Raw genomic sequence first — 7,170 nt, forward strand, 5'->3', positions numbered from 1 at the left:
CACAGTTCAGGATGATCAGCCAATAATTTAACTGCCTACTAGAACAAAAGTCAACACTCTCCATAGGAAGATGACAAAATCCAGACACAAGAATTTTAAGTCCATGTTATAAACACGTTCAACAACATAAAGGAAAATAGGCTCATAGTGACTGTGCAGAAGGGTAAATTTCAGCACAGAAATGGAAAGAAATAAAATACAATGGAAAATTTAAAGCTCAAAATATTTGAAATGAAAAATTCACTAGTTGGGCTTACTATAAATTTGTGGCAGCAGAAGAAAGAGTGAGTGACTTTGAAGATAGATCTAAATTCTCTAATTTGAAGACTAAAGAGAAAAAATTGCCTTTCTGACTTGTGAACAAAATCATGTAATTTCAGTCCCCTAAAAGAAGCGACACTTCACCAAAGAAGCTATACAGATGGCAAATAAGCTTATGAAGATGCTCCGCACCATATGTCATCAGGGAAATGCAAATTAAAACAGCAATGAGATACTACTAACACCTATTAGAAAGAATAAAAGCTAAAACACTGGCTACACCAAATGCTGGCAGAGATGTGGAGAAACAGAAAGTATCCTTCATTGCTGGTAAGAATGCAAAATGGTACAGCCACTTTGGAAGACAGTTTGTTGGTTTCTTACAAAACTAAACATACTCTTTCCATATGCTCCAGCAGTCATGCTTCTTGGTATTTACCCAGAGTTGAAAATTCATGTCCATACGAGAACCTGCATAGAGATGTTTATAGCAGCTTTAGTCATAATTGCCCAAATTTGGAAGCAACCAAGATGTCTTTCAGTAGGTGAATGGAAAAATAAACTGGAGTACGTCCAGACAATAAAATATTATTCAGTGCTAAAAACAAATGAGATATCAAATCATGAAAAGACATGGAGGAACCTTAAATGCATATTACCAAGTGAAAGAAGCCACTGTGAAAAGGCTATATACTTTATGACTCTATATGACATTCTGGAAAAGGCAAAACTATAGAGACAGTAAAAAGATCAGTAGTTGCCAGACATTGAGAGGGAGGGCAGGGATGAATAGATGATCACAAATGATTTTTAGGACAGTAAAAATACTGTACGATACTATATCGGTGAATACGTGTCATTATGAATTTGTCCACATTCATAAAATGTACAACATCCAAAGTGAACCCTATGTAAACAATGGACTTTGAGTGATAATGATGTGTAATGTCTGTTCATCAATTGTAACAAATGTAGCACTGTGATGCAGGATGTTGACAGTGAGGGAGGCTATATATGTGTGGGGGTAGGGGACATATAGGGAATCTCTGTACTTTTCTGAATGTGTTGCCCTTAAGATCAGGAATAAGGCAAGGATCTCAGTTCTCACTACTTCTTTTTAACTTGATACCAGAGATCCTAGCCATTGCAATAATGAATGATTGTAATGTAACCCAGTAATAAGAGCATGGTACATAGTAGGTGCTCAATAAATACTTATTAAATAAGTGTATTTTAAAGAATGAGGTGGGTATAACAATCTGGTCTCCTCCCAAGGTCAAACTCTAATGTTCCCCAGTCATCCAATTTTGGAGGCTAAGAAACCACCTTACCTTAATCTACCCTACCCCCTAGCCCTCCTACTACCCTCCATTGGAGCCCATTCTTCCCTTCACCCTAGCCATGCAGAAATCAGCATCACCTGCTCCCTGATGTGCTCCACCTACCCTACGACTGCAGACCCTCCAAAATTCAGACAGCAGATCATGCTGTATGCTCTAGAGGTGACACCCATAAGCCATGGGTGCCTTGGTTTCCAACAGAACAAAGACGGAGGAGAAGTGAGAGGCGGGGCTAGTACTGCCCCCTTGGAAATGGTAACCAAATGCCCAGGTTTGCGCAGGACAGAGAGTTTTCCTGAGATGAAGGACTTTCAGTTTTAAAACTGGGACACTGGTGAGCAAACCAGGAGGGTTGGTTACCATACCTCCTAGGAATCCCGACCCCCGCCCCCAACCTCCTTCATCCTGAAAAGGAAAATGCACCTGGACGCTAGACCCTTCCCATGGTGAGGAGTGCCAGCTCTAGGGTGAGCAGTCTTTTGTAAGGATTGGTTTAAACGCCAAGGGCAAAGAGAGCTCCAGAGGCTCTGAGCCAAAACAGGGTCTGAAGCTCAGCCAGTTTTAGATAAATTGTTAGATGAATAAACATGCTGAAGGAGCAGAAAACAGGGACCCTGCCTCTGGGAACCCCACCTACCCACGGTGGGTTGTTTTCTGCAGCCAAGACCCTACACACATTGCACCTCATCTAGCCCCGTCATTTCTCTTCCCACCCTGTACATTCTATCAAGCACCGGTATGCTTTGCATTCAACATTTACATACACTGAAATCACTTTTATAGAATATTTTTATCAAAGTAATACATGTTTTTTTCCTAAATGCTTCAATACAGAATTGTTAACTAAGGACTCAGTGTTGCTCCATCCTATTTCTAAAGGAATAGACCCCCTCTCCAAAGGAAACCCCACAATCTTTTCTGCTTTGAGGTGTGGTGGCTTTCACCACAAACCTGATTAATATGCATATACCTCCATTCTTGATTAATTGAATTAATATGTATTGACTCCGCTCATGAAAATTATGAAGAAACCTGCTCACCTACGCTACGGCTCTTCTTCCAATTCTTTCAACATTGTGTTCGTTACAGTGTTAGTTTATTCTTCTAGAAATTATTTCTTCAAGCTCAATAATTATTTAAAACATTTATCTGCAGTTCCATGCACTTTAGCTATATCTCATGATTTATGTAAAATTTCATGATTTATGTAAAATCAAATTAGAACCTGTACTCAGTTTCACCTCTCCTAACTTTCTGATTCTGACATTTATACTATTAGTTACATTGCCAAGTTATCATACTTACATATGTTCTGCAATTGTAATTAAGTCTCTTGTACTTTAGAGAGTAATTCTGATCACTTAAATCCAATAAACAACATTTACAGCATCAAGCTTAGAAGTGAATTCTAATGTTAGATTATATCGAGTCCATAACAAGAAAGGGCTGCTAATAAAAAGGATTAATCGGAAAATAGGAAAAAGTTCTGAGAAATGAAAAATACAATTGCCAAAATAAAAAGTGCAATTTGACAGTTCAGAAGTTAGTGCCAGAAAATAAGGAAGTACTTAAATAAATCAGGATGGGGAGTGTCAAAGGGACACAGAAGCCAACCTGAAAGAGCTCTCAATAGCCAAATCTAAGACAATTTGAACAACAAAATAAATAATGTAGTTGGAAGATAAGCTAAAGTCTAAAATAAATATACATGAGTCCAGGCTGATCTAAATAAATGATTGAATAAATAAATACGACATGGGGAGAAGGGACAAATCTTCCTTACAGCAGAATTCCAAATAACATATGTAGCTACTCTCCTCTCCAGATGGAGCTTAATTGGCTCTCCTGCCATGAATGTGCGCTAGATTTAGTGACTTTCTTCCAAAGAATAGAGTATGGAAAGGAAAAAAATAATAACTTTACAGTGGCAAAATCTAACAAACTGCTTTAATCAGGTGATCAAGGTTACGGTCACCAGCTGATATCATGTGATGAGAGGGCTACTTCACCTTTGTGCTATTCTCCCTCCAGTCTAATCATGAGAAAAAAATCGAAATTGAGGAATGTTCTACAAAATACTTGACTAGTACTCTTCAAAACTGTCAAAGTGATTTAAAAAAAAAAAAGACACAAAACAAAGAAAGACTGAGAAACTAACCATCAGGAGACATGATGACTAAATACAATGTGGTACTGGATTCAGGTCCTGGAACAGAAAAGGATATTAGTGGGAAAACTTGAAATTTGAATAAAATCTGGAGTTTCAGTAATATTAATGTATGAATGTTCATTTCTTAGTTTTGATGTACTATGGTTATGTAAGATGCTAACATTAGAGGAAAGTGAGTGAAGCGTTTATAGGACTTCTCTGTATTATCTTTGCAACTTCTCTATAAATCTAAAATTATTCCAAAATAAAAAATTTACTTTTAAAATGTCTAGAAGCAAAAGTCATAGAATTCACCAAGAATAAAGAGACAAAAAATTTTTTTAAATGAGGGGGAAACTATCAAGTCATACAGAGTCAATTTAAGAGACCTGATATCTGTGTAATAAGAATTCCAGAGAGAAAAGGGAAAAGAGAGGCAAGAAAATAATCAGAGAGATAATAAAAGAAAATTTCCCCAGAGCAATGAGGAAAAGAAGTCTTTATATTAAAAGTGCTTGTTAAATGCTAGTAGAATCAAAGAAAAAACATGCAGCCTAGAGTCTCATTAGGTTTCAGAAAGTCTAACAGCTTCTGGAAGTTGAAAGCAAACAAGCAGGTTATCTATAAGGAAATAAAGATCAAATTAGCATCATGCTTTTCTAAAGCCAGAAACTTATAAACAATGACCTGCAAAATCCTGAGGAGAAATGTTTTGAACCAGCCAAACTAAAAAACAAGTGTAGGAGCAAAATAGACTTATGAGAACAAATAAAGTTTACTTGCAATGTACTCTTGCTGAAAAAATTTACTTGTGTTTGTACTCCAGGAAAACAAAAAAAGGAACATATGATATAGTGATTTGATTCTCAAAGTATAGTTCCAGGAGCAGAATCTGGCAATGTTAGAAATGCATATTCTCAGGCCCCACCCCAGACCTAGTGAATCAGAAACTCTGGGGGTGGGGCCCAGGGATCTGAGTTTTAATGAGTTTGAGAACCACTGGAATAGCAGCGGGTGTTCTCAAATCCCCTTCATTATTCTGGTGCACCCTTCACCCAGCTGTTGTGTGTTGCTGCACAAAATGTCCCCCTATCTCAAGGCAGACAAATTCCAGAATCTCCGAATCTCCGTGAGACCAGGCTGAAGTTCGTCTCATGCAAAAATATTTCCTTGCTTAGTGTTCTTCCCTTGCTCTATCCTGGTGAGGATGATTAATTGAGAGAGTGGTCTCACTTTCACCACAGTTCTTGTCAGGCTCTGCTTCTGGGGAGCCTGACTTATGATACATAATATCCAAGAAACAATAGAACTAACCCAGACACGCATTGGAAAGAACTACCGGGGTGATAACTGTTTGCCTGAAAGTATTTGATTTAAATTGGAACAGGAAAACAGAAGGCTCTGATAACAGCGTCCTAAAAATGTCTTCAGTGGGGTAAGACCTTCTACAGTAGCCTGTGTTGAATTCATCTCTTGAATAAACTTGTTTCTGGTTAACTGTAAAAAAAAAAAAATTACATATATATATATGTATATATATCTTTAAGAATAAAGTGAATTCCAGCCAACAGATAATACAATTGAGAAGCTAGAAGCTCTTAGTCATATGGTAAAAAAGGCACATATTTCTCCTCTCAGAAAGGAATGGGAAAGGTGCCAAGAAGCTCCAGGAAAAACACAAAATTTTATCAAAAAATTGTGATTCAATTATGAAGTAAACAAATGTGTGGCATGATTTGAAGCAATTGATGATAGGTAAGGAGAGAGAAGTATATTTGATAGGAGAGAGAAATGTATTTGATATTAACATTTGAGATATTCCATTTTTTGGCCTTATTTTATTTGACTTTTATTATAGAAAAATTCAAACATATGCAGAGGTAGAAAGAACAGCAACGTGAACCTCACGGATCCATCACTCAGCTTCAACTACACAGGCTACTACAGAAGGTCTTACCCCATTGAAGACGTTTTTAAGACTCTGACATCAGAGCCCTCTGTTTTCCTGTTCTAATTTAAAGCAACTAGTTCCAGGCAAACAGTTATCACCCCGGTAGTTCTTTCCAATGTGTGTCTGGGTTAGTTCTGTGGTTTCTTGGATATTATGTGTCATAAGGATCTGCTCAATCTCAAGTATCTAATCAGTTTTCAAGTTTCTCTAAATGTCCCCTATTTGTTCCTTTTTTATAATTGGTTTGTTTGAGTCAGAATCCAAATAAGGTCTATAGGTTTCAGTAGTTGGTCTGTCTCCTAAATCTCTCCCAGGCTACAGTGGAATACTCCACTTTGGACAGCACCAGTTCAGGGATTTGAAATGACATTTCTCTCTCTACTGATTCAGTCACCATCTCAGATCTGCAGAGGGTGTTTGGTGCCTCCTTCAAAACCAAACCCTTAATCACTATTGTCTCCTGAAATAACCATTGGGTAGTCTTCCAGTTCAGGCTGCTTCAAGCTCTTTCAAATCTTCAGTTTCTTTAGAATCAAAAGACTCCCCAGGGGCGGCTGGATGGCTCAGTTGGTTAGATAGAGCATGAGCTCTGAACAACAAGGTCGCTGCTTTGATTCCCACATGGGATGGTGGGCCGTGGCCCCTGCAACTAACGATTGAAGACAGTGACTGGACTTGGAGCTGGGCTGCGCCCTCCACGGCTGGATTAAAGGACAACGACTTGGGCCCTAGAGAAACACACTGTTCCCCAATAAAATTTAAAAAACAAAACAAAATAAAACTATGAATTAAAAAAAAAAACAAGACTCTCCAGTTTCTTTTGATCTTAAAGTACCTTGCTTTGGTGGTTCAGTCCATATAGAAATTTGGGATCTGTCACTGCAGCAGAAACACTGAGGCAGGTGTCCAATGTCTAGGAATCTTCTGTCCTTTTCTGTTTACTGAAGTTTAGTAAGAGCGCCCTTGGTTACACATATCACGGATATTTGCGTGCTGGGTGGGATTAAAGAGATCCAAACAATACTCTAATTTATATCTGAACTTCTCAGAAAATCCAGAAAGTTTAGGTTCGGAGCCAAAACATGCTTGAAGTTGCAAACACAAAAGGCCCTCCGGGATGACCAGCAGCCATGGATTCCAGGTTTTGTTATAAAGAGCCCACTTGACCACGAAGATGAAGGAGGTAGCCTGGCCTGCGGCACACTGATTGCCGTCATGGAATCTTCTCTCCAGTTTTGGGTGATAAGTTCTGAACTTTACCCTTTTCCTCCTCTTTATTGTGGTGGCTGGTTATAGGAGGGGCAGGAAGGCAGGAAGTATGGAACACAAGATGAGGGGAGCTTTGACCTTAGCATTCTGAGACCGCATAACTATATTAGTTTGGTGCAAAAGTTATTGCGATTTAAAACGTTAAAAATAATTGTAAAAACCGCGATCATTTTGCACCAACCTCATACTAAATTGTCAAG

General features: G+C 38.3%; 1 long non-coding RNA gene across 1 annotated transcript; it reads right to left on the minus strand.

Moving 5' to 3' along the window:
• Nucleotides 1-286: 286 nt before the first annotated feature.
• LOC117030780 (uncharacterized) lies at nt 287-6,933 on the minus strand. Its single transcript, XR_004424447.1, has 3 exons — nt 6,537-6,933; nt 3,760-3,807; nt 287-732 (listed from the first exon to the last, which is right to left on the minus strand). It is a non-coding gene; the product is annotated as an uncharacterized LOC117030780 (long non-coding RNA).
• Between the last annotated feature and the right edge of the window lie 237 nt (nt 6,934-7,170).

The sequence above is a fragment of the Rhinolophus ferrumequinum genome, chromosome 11 (genome assembly GCF_004115265.2).
Source record: "Rhinolophus ferrumequinum isolate MPI-CBG mRhiFer1 chromosome 11, mRhiFer1_v1.p, whole genome shotgun sequence".
NCBI classification, from domain to species: domain Eukaryota; kingdom Metazoa; phylum Chordata; class Mammalia; order Chiroptera; family Rhinolophidae; genus Rhinolophus; species Rhinolophus ferrumequinum.